Here is a 20,002-nt window from a genome sequence, read left to right on the forward strand (position 1 = left end):
GGGGAAGAGAAGAGAGGGATCAGAGGGAAGGAGGGAGGGAGGGAGGGATGAGCACAGGGGACTGAGGTGATGGTGCACAGGTGCATTGTGAAGAAAACTTTATGGGGACTACACCTGATGGGGTGGGGGGAAGCAAATATTGTTTAATGATGAACAATGATGTAAAAAATAAAAAATAATAAAGTTTGTCTTTGACCCTTTGTTTGGTTTCCACATGTAAGTGACACCATCCAGTATTTATCTTTCTCCTTTTGATTTACTTGACTTATTATAATCCCTTCCAACTCTTTGCATGTTCACACAGATTTTTTTTTTTTGATGACTGAGAAGTATTACATTTTGTCTGTTTGTGGGCAGATACACACACATATAGTATATATGTGAACATTATATATAATATAATGTTATAAATATATATTATATTTTTCATTGAGATAACATTACAGCACTGTATATAATTCTGGGGTATAGGTTCAGGTTATCTTCAGATGGATGTTACCACTCCAATCCCACCGAAAAGGAATCCATAGTTTTCCACCATAATGCCCTGGGCCATCTCCACACATTGCTCTCTATCCTCCCCAACTCCTAATTAGCCTCATTTCTATAGTCATTCTTCAAGGTTTATTATTGATTTGGTTTTTTTCTGATACCTTTTTTATCTCTATATTCCACATCTAAGAGAAGTCACACATAGTTGTATTTCTCTTACTGACTTATTTCACTCAACACAGTCCCCTCTAGTTCCACTTTTGTTGCTGCAAGTAACAATAGTTCACATTTTTTCTTTTGGTTGAATAGTATTCAGTTGGATATCTCTAGCACATCTTCTTAATCCACTTATATGACTTTGGGCACTTAAGTTGCTTCCATAACTTGGCTTTTGTTATAGTACTACAGTGAACATAGAGGAGTGCATGTATCCCTTCGAATTAATGTTTTTGCATTCTTCAGGTAGATACTTAGGAGTACAATTGCTGGATCATTTGATGGATTTTTCTTTTTTTACTGTTTTGAGAACCCTCCAAAATGTGTATAATGCAAACTGGAACCTTGTACATTCTTTTTAAAAAAAAAAAAAAACAACTCTTTTTTTTAATTTATTTTTTATTTTTTAATTGTTTTTTTTTTTTTTTTTTAAGATTTATCTGTTTATTTATACAAGCACTGGGTACAGTCAGAAGTACGGGAGGGTGAGAGAATTCACCAGAGCCAGAGCGGGGAGCAGAGCAGGCAGAAGGACAGAAGTACACTGCTGAGGGGAGCAGCGGGCGGCAGGAGAGGTCTGCGCACCATGTGGGACCCCCTCCTCCGGTGGCCGGGGAGCAGCCGGGGATCGAACCGGCTGCAGAGGCTGCAGGCAGCTTCGCAACCCAGCGCTCAACCGCTGCGCCATGGGGGAGGCCCTGAACCTTGTTCATTCTTACTAACAGTGCACAAGTATTCCTTTTTCTCCCATCCTACCAACATTATTGTTTCTGTTCTTTTTGCTACAGTGTATTCTCACAGGTATGAAATGGTATCTTGTGTTACTGGTTTTCATTTCTCTGAAACGAAGTGGTGATTAGCGTTTTCTCATGTGTCTATTGGCCATTTCTATGTCTTTGAGAAATGTCTACTTTTCTGCCCATTTTTTTTTGTTTGGGTTCTTTGTTTTATTTTTATTGAGTTGTGTAAGTTCTTTCTTGATACTGGATATTAGACCCAATCAATAAGGTGCCTTTTCATTTTAATTTCTTTCACTGTGCACAGCTTTTACTTTGATGTTATCCCATTTGTTTATTTTTGCTTTCCTTTCTCCTTGGACTTGACTCCCAAAGACACTAGAGCCAGTATTGTAGAGTGTTTTTCTGATGTTTTATGTATTTTATAGTTTCAGGTCTTACATCCATGTTGTTTATCCATTTTGACTTAGTATATGTGTGTTGTGTGAGATGGTGGTCTAGTTTCATTATTTTGCATGTGACTGTCCAGTTTTCCTAACACCATTTGTTGAAGAGATTTTCCTTTCTCCCATGTATATCCCTGGCTTCCTTGTTCTAGATTAACTGTCCATAAATTGTAGGTTTTTTTTTTTTTTCTGGGTTCTCAATTATATTCCATTGGTCTATTTTTATCCAAGTACACATAGTTTTGATTACTATAGCCCCATAGTGTAGTTCGAAGTTTTAGGAGCATGCTTCCATTGCCCTGTATTTTTGTCGGGATTGCTTTGCCTATTTGAGATATTTTGTGGTTCCATATAATTTCCTGTAATGTTCTGTGTCTGTGAAGTATGTCATTGAAATTTTGAGACAGATTGCATTGAATAAATGTATTACTTTGGGAATGATTCCCATTTTAACAATGTTAATTCTTCTAATCCATTTGTTTGTGTTTTCAATTTATTCTAATAGTGTCTTAAAGTTTTCATTGTACAGATCTTTTAACTCCATTGTTGTTTTCTCATAGACATTTAATTATTTTAGATGCAATTGCATATCAATTGTGTTCTTGAAATTTTTCTTCTCTAGCTAATTGTCTATATGTAAAAATGCGACCTATATATATGCCTTGATTTTGTACCTTGTCACATATGCTACTGATTTATTGTTTCCAGTAGTTTTTAAAGTAGGTTCTTTAGAGCTTTCTGTGAAAATAATGAGTTTTAGTATTCTTTCTCATTTTGTATCCCAGTTATATTCTCTTTGGCCTAATTGTCAATACTCTGTTGAATAGTAGTGGTGAAAATGAACATCCTTGTCATGCACCTGATCTTTGAGGAAAAGCTTTTAGTTTTTCACCACTGAATATGATGTTAGCTATGGATTTGGCATATCAGTATTTATTATGTTGATATATATTCCATTATTCCCAGTATTTTGAGCATTTTTATTTTAAGAAAATCTTGATACTTATATATGCTTTCTCTGTATCTATTAATGAAATCGTATGATTTTTATCTTCTTTTTGATGCATTGATTTTCAGATGTTGAACCATCCTTGTATTTTTATTTTTATTATTTTTTAAAGATTTATTTATGCATACAAGAACTGGGGTACAGTACAGAGGTGTGGTGAGTGAGAAGATTCACCAGAGACAGGGTGGGGAACAAAACAGGCAGGTTAACTGAAATACACTGCTGAGGAGAGCAGTGGGAGAGTCAGGAGAGTTCTGCTATGCCATGTGTGTAGCTCCCTGGCCAGGGATGAAGCTTGTGCTGCAGTGTCAGTGGACAGCTTCATAGGTTGTGTCTTAACCCCTAGCGCCACCAGGGAGGCCCCATCCTTCTATTTTTATAATAAAGCAAACTTGTTCATGAGGTATGGTATTTTTTACTGCACTGTTGAACTATGTTTGGTAAGATTTTATTGAAGATATTTGTATCTGCCCATCACAGATAGAGTTCTGTAGTTTTCTTCATTTGTGTCATCAATTTATGCTTTTGCTATCAGAACAACAGTATCAAAAATCTACAAAGAGCTCATACAAATCAACAACAACAAAAAAATAACAGAATAAAAGAATGGGCAGAAAAGCTAAATAAGCATTTCTCCAAAACGGCAAGTGCTGGAGAGAGTATGGAGAAAAAGTAACCCTCTTACAATGCTGGTGGTAATGTAGACTGGTCTATCCTTATGGAAAGCAATATGAAAGTTTTGCAAAAGATTAAAAATGCATCTGTCTTATGACCCAGCAATTCTACTTCTAGATGTCCACCCAATGAACACAAAAACACTAATTTTATTTATATTTATTTTTTAAAATATTTTATTTTATATAATTCTTACATCTTTTTTCATCTTTGCAAAATTTATGCATTTTCATTTTGGTTATATTTCCCAAACAATTGCACCGCCCCCTTATTTTGACTCTAGTCCTTCTTTCTCCCCCACCCCCGTAGTGTGTCTCTGGTTTATAGTTTCTTGTTGATTTTGATTTTTACTTTGTATTGATTAGTCTTTTTCCTGGTCTCTTATTTAGGTTTTCTAAATTCCTGCTATGAGTGAGACCATCTGGTATTTTTCGTTTTCTTTCTGGCTTATTTCGCTGAGCACGATCCCTTCCAGCTCCATCCATGTTGCTGCAAACTGCATGTGTTTATCTTTTTTGATTGCTGAGTAATATTCCATTGTGTATATGTACAACATCTTCTTGATCCAGTCATCTATTTTTGGGCATTTGGGTTGATTCCATAGCTTAGCTATTGTAAATAGTGCTGCTATAAACATAGGGGTGCAGGTGCCCTTTGGAATTACAGTTTCTGTGTCATTTGGGTAAATACCTAGGAGTGGAATTGCTGGATCATATGGAAGCTCTATGTTTAGTAGGTCTAGAAATCTCCACACAGCTCTCCATAGTGGTTGGACCAGTTTGCACTCCCACCAGCAGTGCAGGAGAGTTCCTTTTTCTCCACAACCTTGCCAACATTTGTTGTTGCTAGTTTTTTTTTTTTTAATATGTGCCATTCTCACTGGTGTGAGATGGTATCTCATGGTAGTTTTGATGTGCATTTCCCTGATTACAAGTGATGTTGAACATTTTTTCATATGCCTGTTGGTCATTTGCATTTCTTATTCAGAGAAGTTTCTTTTTAGCTCTTCTGTCCATTTTTTGACTGGATTATTTTATTTGTTTTTGTTGAGTCTCATCAGCTCTTTGTAGATGTTTGTGATCAGTCCTTTATTGTTAGTGTTGTGTGCAAAAATTTTCTCCCAGTCGGTGGGGTTTCTCTTTGTTTTGGTTATTGTCTCTTTTGCTGTGCAGAAGCTCTTTAATTTGATGTAGTCCCAGCTGTTTATCTTTGCCTTCACTATCACTGCTTTGGGTGATGTGTCTGTAAAGATGTCTTTGAGGTGCATATCATGTAGTGTTTCACCTATATTTCCTTCTATGTATTTTATGGTTTCAGTTGTTATGTCTAGTTCTTTAATCCATTTTGAGTTGGCTTCTGTGCATGGTGTGAAGTAGTGGTCAAGCTTCATTCTTTTGCATGTAGTGACTCAGTTTTTTCAAGGAAACTCCTTATTGCAGCACTATTTACAATAACAAAATTGAGGAGTACTTCCAAAAGGCGTGCTGTATGTACACAATGAAATGCTACTCAGTAATCAAAAAAGATGAAATCATTTCATATGTGGTAAAATGGATACAGTGGGAAGGAATTATTCTATGTGAAATTAGTCAGAAGTAGAAAAATAAATACCAGTTGGTGTCATTTATATGCTGAATATAGAGAAACCAAACAAGAGGTCAGACAAAGATAAACCTTTAAACCAACCCTTGAAAGCTGACCACAAAACTAAACATCTAGAGGAGATGGTGCAGGGACAGGAGTGTGAAAGGGTTGGAGAGAGCACACAATAGACTATGATGGAGGATTATGGCTGCTTTGGTGATGGGTACTAGGTGACTACACCTAAAGGGGTTGGTTTTATAATTCCAAAATACTAACAATGATGCAATCCAAAAACTCTTCAATAATTAACTTTAAAAAAAAAAAAACGCCAAAGACTTAAAAAAGAAATACATGAAAAAGTAAGGAATTCAATGAACCCAGGATTATTGTAAGTTTCTTTTAAAAATTTCTTTGATTGTAAGCTAAATTGTGTAAGTGAAATAATCCCTGCATAATTTTGTGATGATAAACTATTGATTTGTGGAAGTAGAATCAGTCCCTTCCTGCCCCACACATTACAACAGTGGTCCAGTATACTGATCATTTTCTTTTACTATGCTAGTGATATAGGTGGACCTAAATGATAAAAAATATTGCACATATAAACCAAAGAACTATTTTAATAATATGAAAAGTTAAAGGAAGACAAACATGATTTATTCTGTTGATACATGTTATAACTATCACTCTAATTCACATGTGGTCTTAGAGTGTGAAAAGCTGCAGAGTACTCTATGCTCTTCCATTTGGGGGACATTAGAGAGAAAAAAAGTGGACATAGAACTACAAAAGATTTACTTTATAAAGATCCCAAGGGAAAGCAGTTTTCTTGATTAAATGTAATGCTGTATGAATTCTCTGCATCTCCAGAAAATAGCTGAGTTGCTAGCCAACACCTAAAGTGGGTTATGTAGTTCAATGGAGTGGAATCACATAAACTCCTAAGTGGATTATTAGCTGACTGGACTAAAGTCACCATATTACAAGGACCATTATACATACTCACACATATACGCACAGATGCACACATTACTTTCCCAACAAAATGTCCATGAGGCATCAAAGGACTCTGAAAGACTATATGATATTTGAAATGATGTTGAGGGAAGCTGATTGTAATGGATTTGAAAATATTTAGTTCTCTTTGGAGACTACATTATTGGCCTCAGCAATGCAAAAATTCAATCTGTGTACAGGATTTATTCAATATCCAGAAGGCTGTCTGTTCATGATGATATTCTTATGGTAATTTGATTGATCTATATATTTTTTTGTCAACTCATGCTGTAAGAATTCCATTAAGCTAATTCAGAGGCCTCATTACTTTGGTTTTTGGATTTATACAGGGTACTATTGGCATTATAAAGACTAAAGATGTAAATAAAGACTGCCTCCCACTGTCCATTTTTAAATATCTGAACTTATGATTTTAGACAGATATTAGACATAACTTGACCAATTTTTAAGTGGGGGATCCTATGAATTATTTGTTATACTTAACTGAAAAGATTACAAGGTATCTTCATGATAAAATTGCTAATTTTAGCAAAATAATGGTGCATATGAATTTTGTCAGAAACATTCTGGGGGATTCTGTATAATAACTCATAGATATTTAAACAAAAGTTTCAACTACACAACTTTTTTTTTACTTTTAATTTTCTATATTTGGCCAGGTTAACCTAGCATGGTTCCATTAAGGGGAAACTGCACTTTATCATTAGGTAGAAATGACCATGTTTTCTGTTGGTATACGGAATCAAATGTCATTGATGAAATTTCTGAGGAAATGTCATTGAAGGTGGCGTCCTGTTAATAAGAAAGTTGTTACACATTAGTTTCCTTTCAGTCTATCTAAGCATACTGTTATGGTAGGATTTTTGTTCTTATGATTCTAAATCTAGTATTGTGCAGTATTATTCTCCACTGTATTTTGCATCATGTTGACAGAACTACAATGTATTATCCATGAATTCAATGAAGAAATTTCTTGTTCAAAACCTAAAATTTAACTTCTTTCAGAAACAGAAAACATTTATACTCTATACTCATTTGTTTCATAAAGTAATGCTAAGACATCATCTGCCACATGTATATGGCTGGAGTCTTTCTATATATTTATTTAAAGTTGCAGAAAAATGTAATCTCCAAGTTTACAAGTAGCAGAGTTGTCTTCTATTCAAATATTTCACCCAAATAAAAAAAAAATCCCTTTAGAATCAACTTTCTAAACAGTTGAGTAAATGCCTTAGTGTATTAACTCTCCCTCTAAGAAATGAAAATATGGATAAAACAAATGAAAAAAAGTATTTTAGTGCTCTGACAATTAACCAAAGTCACAGGATAAAATTTAAAGCATCATGCCGAGAGCACAGTAAATATTTTCTACAAACTTAATGTGCCTGGAAAATCAGTAATCACAAAATGTGGTTACTAGTTTATTTTAACCCAGTTCAAACAATAGCAAACTTTGGAAGCATCACAGTTCCCTAAACTGATTACAGATGGGACAAAGTAGAACTTGGTCAGGAATTTAAAAGAAGAAAATAAAAAAAATCTGTTGATAATACAGAACTTTTAGATCATTTTCACACATTTCTGGTAATGTAATAGAATTCACTCATAAAGAAGGAGACAATAGAAAGTTGGCTTTTGTTTTCTGATCCAACTAGACACTGTGTGTCTTGATAGGTGAATTTGGTCCATTTACATTAAGGGTGAATATTGATAAATGAGGGCTTGCTACAATTACTTTGTCTTTAGTTTTCTCATTTTATTATCAATCCATTAAGTATTAATCTGCTTCTATATTTGTTAATAATTGTTTTATATATTTTGCTACTCCTTCATTTGGTGCATATATGTTGATAAGTGTTATTATGCCTTAGTGGTGAGTATGTTATGTTTATCTCCGTCTCTCATCTTTCCAGGTGGGAGTCTATTTTATTAAAGTATGGCTATCCCTGCCTTTCTGAGGGTAACATTTCTTTGTGAGGGCTTTTTCCAACCTTATATTTTAAGCCTATGTTTATCATTGAAGCTTTGATTGTCTCTTGAAGACAGCAAAATATTGGGTTTTGTTTTCTGATCTAACTAGCCACTCAATGCATTTTGTTGGGTTAGTCTAATCTATTTATATTAAGGGCAATAATTGATAAATGAAGACTTGGCTACATCATTACATCTTTAGTTTTCTCATTCTATTTATTTTGTCATTCAATCTTTTCTGGTCTTCTCTGATCTGGATAGGAGAGCCCCTTTCAACATTTAGTGTGGAGGAGATGTGATATTGGAAAACTCCTTCAGCTTTTGTTTTCCTAGAAAGGCCTTTATTTCTCTCCATATTGAATCTTTCAATATATAGTAATCTTGGCTGGCGGTTTTATTGTTGATTATGATGAATGTATCATTCTATTCTCTCCTGGAATTTAGCATTTCTTCTGAAAGAATCTGATAGTGGATATATTTTAGAAATTGCCATTTTAATTCCCTAGCTGTCTTCTATATACTTCCTTTGTCTTGGTCTCTTGGTATTTTCAAAACTATTTGTCTTGGTGTTGGTCTCATTGCATTTAGATAACCAGGTGTTCATTTCACTTCATAGACTATATTTTTAGTTGCTACTTCAGGTTTGGGAAGATTTTCTCTATTAGTTCTTTGAATGAGCTGTGGTTCCATCTCTCTTATCCCCTTCCAGGAAACCCATTATCCTTATGTTGCATTTCCTGATATAGTTGATGATTCTTAAAATGACTCTTCATATTTTTTTTACATCTTATTTCCCTTTCTTCCATCTGGTCATTTGTGTATTTTACCTCCAAAGTCACTGGTTTGAACCTCCATTTGGTCTATTTTAACTCCGTATCTTTCTCTAGAATTTTTTTTTAAATCTCATCTATTTTGTTCTTTATAACCTGAATATCAAATATTTCTTATTTTAAGCTTCAGTTCTATCATGTTTATTTTATTTCTGAGCTTATTTATTTTTCTTAGTTTTTGTATTTAATTGACTTTTCTGAGTTCTCTTGAATTACTTTGACTTGCCTCCTTTCACAAACAACATTCATTTTAGTTTCCATCATGCTTATTTCTTTTTAGTGATCAGTAATATCCCATTGTCTGTACCACAGATTATTTACCCATTCATCTATTGACAAGCATGTTGGTTACTTCTGCATTTTGGCTATTATGAATAAAGCTACTATAAACATTTGTTTCTGGGTTTTTGAGTGGTTGTACATTTTCAACTTATTTTTTTAAATTACCATTTTTTAAAAAAGATTTATTTATTTATGCATACAAGAACTGGGCTACAGGCCAGAGGTGGGGGCGGTGAGAGGATTCACCAGAGACAGAGCAGGGAACAGAACAGGCAGAGTGACTAAAGGGAGCAGGGGGCGAGTTAGGAGAGGTCTGCTGCGCCATGTGGGTAGCTCCCTGGCCAGGGATCGACCTCATGCTGCAGTGGCTGCAGACAGCTTCATCTCTTGCATCTTAACCCCCTGTGCCACCAGGGAGGCCCCATTTTCAATTTATTTTGGTCATTACCAACTATGCTAATTGTTGGATTATATGGTATGGGTATAATTAGTTTTGTGAGGAACTGCCAAGTGGATGTACAATTTTGCATTCCCAACAGCAATGACTGAAAGTTCGAGTTACTCTACATTCTAACTAGTATTGTCAATATTTTATATTTTAACCATTTAATGAGATTATAGTGTTAATATATTATTTTAATTTGAAACTGATTCATGTTCATTTTGTTGAACATCCTTTTATATGCTTATTTGACCTCCATATAACCTCTTTGTCGTGTCTATTCAGATCTTTTACCCATTTTTCAATGAGTTGTTTTCTTGTTGCTGAGTTTTATTAAATATTATGTACAACACTCTTTTACATACATTTGTTTTGCAAATATTTTCTTCTAGTCTGTGGTTTATATTTTCACCCTCATAAACACTGTCTTTTATAGAACATAAATTTGTAATTTAAATTAATTTAAAATGATATTTTTTTCAGTGAATCATATTTTTGGTGCTGTATCTAAAACATGATCACCAAAGCCAAGGTCACCTAAATTTTTTCCTGTTATATTCTAGTTTTATTGTTTGCAGTTTTACATTTAGCTCTATGTTCCATTTTAAGCTAATTGTTAATAAAGGTATGATATGCTTATAGATTCATTTATTATCAGTCAAGTATTTTTAAAATTGTTGAAAATAAGAATGATGTTGTAAGGGTAAACCTGCTAAGGGAAAAACTGGCAGATATTAAAATGTGATAAAGTCATCAAATGTGATTAAAAATGTCTTAACTAAAAATGAACCAATATCAAGGAGTTTTATGATTATAGAAAGAAATATGATATTCATAGGTAGTGAAGAGAAGTGAAAATACTCAATTCCTATTATGTTTCCATCTTTTCAGGCAAGATAAAATAGTTTCAAATGACAAAATATATAATTGACATTGGTAATAGAAAATTGCATTCAAATGTTAGGAGAATGCAAGAGAGACCTAGTTGCTCTAGATGTATTTGAGATTCCTGACCCAAATTAATTACATACCAACAGGATTCTGAATGAGCCAAATCATTTCATCACCAAATCAGTCAGCTCATTGTTACAAGTAATTGTGACGCATATGAAAGGGCTTCTAAGGGTCCCTAATGCTGAATATGGATAAACAGTTGGTCTTGTTTTCATCAAAAGTAAACAAAATTTTGGTGACATGGATCTTGATTTAAGTAAAATTGGAGAATCAATCATTAAATAAGTTGTTGACAGTTGTGGAATGAGACCAATGAGTTCTCACTAATCAAGAAATTCATTAGTTTGTTAACTGGTCTACTACACTAATACATCAGGAAAATATGTCCATAGGAAGAGTACTTTTTCAGTCTCATTATGTCCTCTGAGAAAACATGGAATGAACTGGGCTAGGTGATTATTAATGGTAACCTGAAATCTAACAAATTGAACAACTTAACATAGTGCTGATTTCTGAGTCCCTGTTATATTCATCAACATTTTGTCACATATACCTCTTATATTCATCATCATCATCATTATCATCATCTCTTAAAGGCATTATAACATTCCATTATACTTTGTATATAGTGTTTGTATGAGAAGAAGGCTTAAAATATTAAAACCAAACAATGTATTTTCATAGACTAGAACATTAGATTAATCTAACCAAGTGAAATTTGTTAGAGGTACATGTAAACCCTATAGTTATAGCAATATATTTTATTTATACACAACATATTTGTAAAATCTGATTATATCTTATCTGAAAAGAACACTTCTATGTTGTGCACATTTTGCTGACTTCACATATTTAAAGAATTCTATCAGTTCCAGCAGAGATAAATGATTAGGGCAAATGATGTCCAAGGAAGGAGAAATAGTCTTCAGAGCTATTCAGATATGGTATGGGCTATTTTCCATATCTGTATGTTCAATGATAGGGGCGATATTAAAGGTTAAAATGTAATCTGCTATGTCAGGAAGAGATACAATCATTAAACGAGGGAATCAGTTGGACAATCATTAAGATCCCTCTGATCTCAATTGACTTGACAGCATTTTAAAAAATAGGTAGTTTTGGTTGAAACATCTACTCAAGGTGCTTTGAAATGCATATTCATAGTAAGTAAAAAGAAATCCAACTTTGTTCTGATCACCAGCTTCTTAGTATATCTCCATAGTTGCATATTAACCACATGCTGGTATAGTCAGGCAAAATCAGTTCCCTGCTGTTCTCTGATAGAGTAAAAATACTTTATTAGTATTGAAATATTCTCTTTTCATTGTTTGTCAGGACATTGTTATATGTTAAAATGGTTAATTGCCTGGCTATTTTATTTTGCATTAGCCTGGACACTACTGTTTAATAAGACAATGGCTTACATTTTAACAATTATAGTTCTATTCCTTGAGAAGCAGGCACGTTTGCATGCTGACAATAAATGAGGGACAAACAGGGATTTTGTTTAAAGGTTGAACTGGAAACAGAAACAGTAAGTGTAAAGTCAATAATTAGAATCATTACATATGTGCCACTGAGGATTTATTTTCATTGGCAGTAGCTATTAGATTTAGTTGATGATTCTTGGAAAAATAATTTTCTATTTTCTAAGACAGATGTTGTCATAATTTACCCTGGCAATCTTTTGATCCTCTAGAAACCACAAAATTAATGCCCATTAGTGAATAATCATGCCTATGTTGATAATATCAGAATAGTACTTTTAACTGATGGCTGATGTTCTATCAGTAAGTCTCATTAGCAAATTATTAAGCTATAAATAATTGCTTTATTAGTATATTATGCTTGTGTCCATTTTTTCCTTTTACTCAAATTTGTAAAATATCCCATTTTGGTCTGATCATCTAAAATGATAACTAGGAATAAACCATACTTAAAATTAAAATTAAGGCTACCAAAATTTATTCAATTCATAGAGTATGCATTATAATAAAGTATCTGACTATTGGTGTGTTTTCAGCACTTTCATTAAACTAACTTCTACATACACTGAAAGATATTATACAGAGACTGTCAGGATTTGCCATATTTATTTCTAATCTAGCCAAGTGCTTCAAATCTGTTCCTTCTGAAATGACCATAATATTTTTTCAGTTCCTTCACTCAACAAAATATATGTTGGTGATTCTAACAAAATTCCTTAGCATAGATCAAATTTCCATTGTCACAGATGGTGCTCTTGTTCAAATTGCTAGCTTGGGTTCTTATTTGTTGAATTCCAATCTAATTGCTAAGATCCTGATATACTCAATGTGGCATATGACTCAACTTTAACTCTGAACTATTATACTTTTGGGTCTTATTTCCTTACTCATGTATATTAATTTTTTTTTATTATCCGGAGACAAATTGCCAGAATCTGGGAGGGTTAAAACAATTCAAGTTTCTTCTAAGATTTAGTTGCAGTAAAAAAAGAGAGAATGGGGCAGAAATCCTATTTGAAGAAGTAATAGCTGAGAAGTTACTCAAAGTACCAAAAGGAGACATATTCATATCACGAAGTTCAAAGAGTTTTGAACAATACAGATTGAAACAGATGCATGCCCACACATATTGTGATTAAAATGGCAGGAGTTGGGCCTCCCTGGTGGCACAAGGGGTTAAGGCACAGCACTATGAAGCTATCAGCAGACACTGCAGCATGAATTTGATCCCCAGCCAGGGAGGTGACCCATATGGCTTGCAGCAGACCTCTCCTGCCTTGCCAGCAGCTCCCCTCAGCAGTGTATTTCAGTCAATTTGCCTGTTCTGCTCCCCACTCTGTCTCTGGTGAATCCTCTCAATCACTGCATCTCTGGCCTGCACCTCAGCTCTTGTATACATAAATAAATAAACCTTTTAAAAAATGGCAGGAGTTAGAGAGAATCCTAAAGGTAATTTTAAAAAAGCAGAAAGTCCCATATAAGAGAATCCCTCTAAGATAAAACAGCAGTTTCTCAACAGAAATCTTACTGGGCAGAAAGGAATGACGTGATATATTCAAAGAACTGAAAGAAAAGGACCTCCAACCAAAAACATCTCTACATCTAGGTTAATATCAGAATTTTAGAAGAGGTTAAGAGCTACAAGCAAATAACAGCTGAGGAATTTATTCCCTCTGAACAAGCCGTGCAAGAAATTATTTTTTTTTTTTTTTTTTTTTTAGAGGCATGTTTATTTATTTATTTGTTTGTTTGTTTTGTTTATACATGCACTGGGTACAGTCAGAAGCGCGGAGGGTGAGAGAATTCACCAGAGCCAGAGCGGGGAGCAGAGCAGGCAGAGGGACCGAAGTACACTGCTGAGGGAGCAGCGGGCGGCAGGAGAGGTCTGCGCACCATGTGGGACCCTCCTCCAGTGGCCGGGGAGCAGCCGGGGATCGAACCGGCGCCGCAGAGGCCGCGGGCAGCTTCGCAACCCAGCGCTCAACCGCTGCGCCACGGGGAGGCCCTGCAAGAAATTATAAAAAAAAATTTCTATCAATGAAAATCCCCACTTAGAAGCAACAAAACAACATAAAATATGAAAGGAGATGATTAAAAATGTGGAAATGTAAAATGAAATTGAGATCAATTTGCATTCCATTTAAGGTAGTGTATAATAAAAAAACCCATATATAAAACTTTTGATAACTTCAAAACAAAAATATGTAGAAAAACAAGATAAAAATGGAATGGAAATATTACAGAAAAAGTAACAAAGTACAAGGGAAGAGAACAAGAAAACAGAATAAATCTGCAAAATACCCAGGAAACACATATAAAATGGCAACAGATACTTATATATCAACAATATCTCTAAACATTAATATCTGAAAATCACCAGTCAAAGGCAGTGTGAATGGATGTATCAGGAAGAAAAAACAACTTTCTGTTGTCTCCAGGAGACAAGTCTGAACTCCAACAGCTTAAAGTTAAAGGTTGGTAAAACAATCCTACCAGCAAATTCTGAAAGAAAAAAAAAAAGATAGGGACAAGAGACATGATGGTCATTATACAATGACTAACATCAATTTTTCAAGAAGACATAACACTCATCAATGTATATGCACCCAATGAGGGAACATCAAAATGTATAACGAATCAGAAATCAGACATTGGCTGCAACACAATTGTAGCAGGGGACTTCAACATCCCACATATATCAATAGGCAATAGCAAATCTCATATCAATTATTCTAAATGTAAATGGACTGAATTTGCTAATCAACGTGGCTGGTTGGGACAGAAAACAAACCCTAACTTTCTGTTGCCTACAAGAGACCTAGCTGAGCTCGAAAGATAAATGCAGGCTCAAAGTGAATGTTTAGAAAACAATTCCACAACAAATGATAAATAATGGCAGGGATAGACATATCAGATAAAATAGATTTCCGACTAAAAAGGTTAAGTAGAGAAGTAGGTGGATATTACGATATGATGAAAGGAAAAAAACATGAGGAAGACAACACACACACACATCTCTAACAAAGGAGCATGGATATATATATGACAACTATATACATATACATATATTCATATATATATGACAACTATTAACAAACCTGAAAACAGACATTGACTGCAACATAATAATAGGACAATTCATCACTCCTAATGTATCAATGGACAGATCAACCAGACAGAAAATCAATCAATAAATAATAGCCTTAAGTGAGGAATTAGACTAGATGAACCTGCTAGACATTTATTGGGCTTGCATCCCAATAAAGCTAACACTGTTAGCTGCACACAGAACATTCTCCAGGACAGACTACATATTGGGTCAGAAAACAAGTGTCAATAAATTTAGGAACATTAAAATCATTTAGATTATGATGCAATCATATACAGAATTATAGGCAAAAATATAATATCACAAAGAAGGGGTTTTCATCAAGAAGCTGAATGAACTTATACATATGAATATAAGTATTTTCTGCCCCTAATTTTAATATGATCAAGGTTAAAGATGAAGAATAGCATTTTTAGATAAACAGAACCGCTAGAAAAGGATATACATGCATGAAAGTAAAAAGGTAATTGACAAAAACTCATTGTATTGGAGTATACATTGCATGTTATCAAGATGTTTGAGCTTTATACTCTTGTTATTTAAAGATTTGCTTATGCAGGGCCTCCCCTGGTGGCACAGACAGTTGAGCGCAGCGCTGTGAAGCTGTGAAGCTGCCTCTGCAGTGCAGGTTCGATCCCGGCCAGCCGTGGAGATACTCACCTGGCGTGGAAGACCTTTCCTATCTTGCCTGATGCTCCCTTAGCAGTGTATTTCAGTCAATCTGCCTGTTCTGTTCCCAGCTCTGTCTCTGGTGAATCCTCTCACCCTCCTGCACATCTGGCCTGTACCCTGGTTCTTGTATAAATAAAAAAAAAAAAAAAAACTAAAAAAAAAATGATTTATTTATGCATACAAGAACCGGGGTACAGGCCAGAGGTGCAGGAGGTGAGAGGGTTCACCAGAGACAGTGGGGAGCAGAACAGGCAGACTGAGTGAAATACACTGCTGAGGGGAGCAGTGGGCGAGTCAGGAGAGGTCTGCTGTACCACGTGAGTAGCTCCCTGAACAGGGATAGAACTGGTGCTGCAGAGGCTGTGGATAGCTTCATAGTGCTGTGCTGAACCCCTTGTGCCACCAGGGAGGCCCTGAGCTTTGTACTCTTTTTTGCTTAGTGGATTAATGCAAGTATTGTATTTTTCTATGTTTTCATTATCCTTTGTATAATATTCTGTTATTAATGCTATTATTAATGATAAAATTGCAAGATTGAAAATAATGCATTTTGTTCAGTACTTCTGTCTTTGATGCCATCCTTTTGAACCAAATTAATGAAAGCTCAAAAATAAAAAACATGAAAACCATTCATATGGAAATATTTAAAGAGTTCTACTTTCTCAAATAACCCTTGGATTGACTAGTGAGTAAAACACCATCTACTGATTCACTGGGCTTTAATTCATTATCAGCGTTATTGCCAGAGAATTGCATTTTTACCTCTAGGGTGAATCTTCTTGCTTGTCATTCTTAATTGAGAACAGCAGCCCAAGTCACACATCAGTACAAAGACCACCAGTAAAAATGTCACATCCAAATGAATTAAAGTAAATATATTTGTAAGTTATCAGTGCATCTGTCAGGATATTACCAATCTTAACTCTAACATATCATATGTATGAACTGCTTGTCATTGTTGATTTTTCCTGTTAAACACATACACCAATAATTATAGCAATTGTCTACACAATGTAAAATTAGTTGGCATAAGCTGTAATATGAATTGTGTGATACCATTGCGTATGAGCATACAGGCTAATTGAACAAAACAGCAATTATAAAGGACAAAGAGAAGATAATTATTTAGCTTAGAATACATAAAGCATATCCAATTAGAATGGAAAAGAACTATTATTCATTGATGTATGTTAAATAACCATTTAGGAAATATATATATATATATATAAAAATAAATAAAATTCTATGACTATATCTGTGCTTTTACTTCATATTTTGCACCTAAATGGATTCCACATGGATTAAAGCAGTGTTTTTAAAACTAGGATATTTATAACAATATTTTTATAGTGTTCTCTAAATATACATTACACCTGTGTTCACTTAAAGTAATTGTGAAAAATTAACATATCGAAAATATTCTTTTGAAATTATTGTACATCAAATCAAAGAAATTTTATGGAAGACACATAAAAGTATATGTTTATTTACATGAAAAAAATCACAAAATAATATTGAGATAATTAAACAGGACATAAAACTGCATGTGTATAGTGTGCCAGGTGACGGGGTTAAAACAGAATAAATTGAAGAAAATATACTATCAAGTAGATCAGCCAGGCTTTTGAAATTAAAATATATTTTTCTTTTTCCTAATGCATTTCCTCTTTTATTCTTCTTGGTCATCTATATTTTCAAATTTATTTTCCATTACTATTTTTGATTTATAGATATTATCAAAGCTAAATATGACTGAGTTGGATGTGTGTATATGTATGTATGTGTGTATATATATATCTATATATATGATAGGTATGATAGTTATTTTTCCCTTTCATAATTATTTTTACTGATTTTTTTTAGCATGTCAGCATGATATAAATACAACCTGTTGAAAAGTGAAAATTGAAAAATTCAGTCAACAGTATTTCTGGTCCACACATTTTTCTTCTGTGAACTGAATTAACTGAAAGATTAGATAACTTGTAGAAATAATACTACATTGAATAGTAAGAGAAAATATCTGTCAAACTGGGGCCTCCCTGGTAGCTCAAGGGGTTAAGATGCAAACTATGAAGCTGTCCGCAGCCTCTGCAGCACAAGTTCGATCCCCAGCTGGCCTGGGAGGAACGCACATGGTGCAGCAGACCTCTCCTGCCTCACCCACTGCTCCCCTCAGCAGTGTATTTCAGTCAGTCTGCCTGTTCTGCTCCCCACTCTGTCTCTGGTGAATCCTCTTATCACCCCCCCAACTCTGGCCTGTACCCTAGTTCTTGTGTGCATAAATAAATAAATTTTTAAAATTTATATCTATCAAGTTATAATCATAGTGTTTATAAGAGCCAAAGACTATAAATCATGCAACATAATTGTGTCTTCTTGAGATGGGGAAATTGGGTAATCAGAAGTTTGTTTTTTTTTTTTTAATTTACTGAGGCTATTAACTCATTAAATAAAAATTGGAAACAACAAAAATTGCCATAGAACTTAAGAAGTAAACAGTAAAACTCCATAATTATCTACCATAATATTCTGGTCATTTTTTCTACTACAATCTAATTTGGATCAAACTGTACTGTGCCTTTGGAGAAGAGATAAAATCAGACTGAGTGAGTGATTGTTTTCTAAAGGAAGGACTGTTCATCTTGTTCACCATGGTTTCTGAACTCTCATTTTCAAGCTAGTATGAAAACTTCTGAACCTCATAGAAAAACTATCTTTACTGGGAAAGTGGTCAGATTTACAATAAATTCAATATTCAAGAATAAGCTATTCACCTGAAATTAAAGCAAAGGAAAAAGAAAATATCTGCTCCAAAATCTTATTCACAATCAGATTATTTCAGTTAAGTGAGAAGGAAGCATGCTTGAGTGAGAGAAGCATCAAGTAATAGATCAAAAGCAGAACAACTATGATATCAGAAAGGCAGGAAGAAATGGAATATAGAAATACATGAAATATAAAATTATTTTGAACTAAAATAATTGTCTTATGTAAAAGTTATGTTTGTATTAATTTTGATGATCAAAATATATTATTAATTAGAAAATTTTATTTGGACATGATAAAATTTTAGCTAGAATTAGTCTGTATTGTAATTTCTTCATTGTTTTGTTTCATCTGTCAGTCAACAGAAATATGTCTTTTAGTACAGCTTTTATTGCCATAGTTTTCTAAGGCTCAAGTCTTCATTTTCATTCATCTCCAGATTCTTTCAACGTTTCCTTTGATTTCCTTATCTCAATAGTCATTAATTATGTTTTTGAGTCCCCACATATTCTTTTTGTGGTTTATTTCTAGTTTGATACCACTGTGATCAGAGAAGATACTTTATATGATTTCAAGTTTTATGAATAGCTTGATACTTGTTTTTGACCTAACATGTGGTCTTTCCTCAAGAATATTCTGTGTGCTCTTGAAAAGAATGTGTACTCAACTTTCGGAGGGCTCAGTGCCCTATACATATATGGTCTAATTCCTAATTGAAAGCTATTATTTTCTTGTAGATTTTCTGTCTGGTTGATCTGTCCATTGATGAAAATGGGATTTTGAAGTCCCCTGCTTCTATTTTATTGCTGTCAACATCTATTTATAAGTTTGTTAATAGTTGCCTTACATTTTTTTGTTTCCCCTTCATTTGGTACATATGTATTTGATGAATTTTTGTGTCTGCATGATGTACTGATTGCTTAATCGATATGTAATGTCCATCCATGTCTCTAGTTGTCATTTTTAACTGGACATCTAATTTGACTGATACAAGTATGTGTTTTCCACTGCCTTTATAATGATACAATTAGCTTGTAGGATTTTATTACTGTATTTTAACTCTAAACTTATATTTCTCTTTGGAGCTCAGAAGGATTTCCTGGATGCAGAAGAAGGTTGGGTTTTATTTCCTGATCCAACCATCCACTTTGTGTCTTTTGATTAGTGAGTTCAGGTCATGTATTTTAATGGTGATTATTAACGTCTAAGAGCTTGCTATTGCCATTTTGTCCTTAGTTTTCTGGTTATATCTACTTCCTTGTTCAATCTTTGTTGACTTTGATTTAGATAGTAAATTCCTTTAAGTTTAT

The sequence above is a fragment of the Talpa occidentalis genome, unplaced genomic scaffold (assembly GCF_014898055.3).
Source record: "Talpa occidentalis isolate TD23 unplaced genomic scaffold, MPIMG_talOcc4v2.1 talOcc4.15, whole genome shotgun sequence".
Taxonomy (NCBI): Eukaryota; Metazoa; Chordata; class Mammalia; order Eulipotyphla; family Talpidae; genus Talpa; species Talpa occidentalis.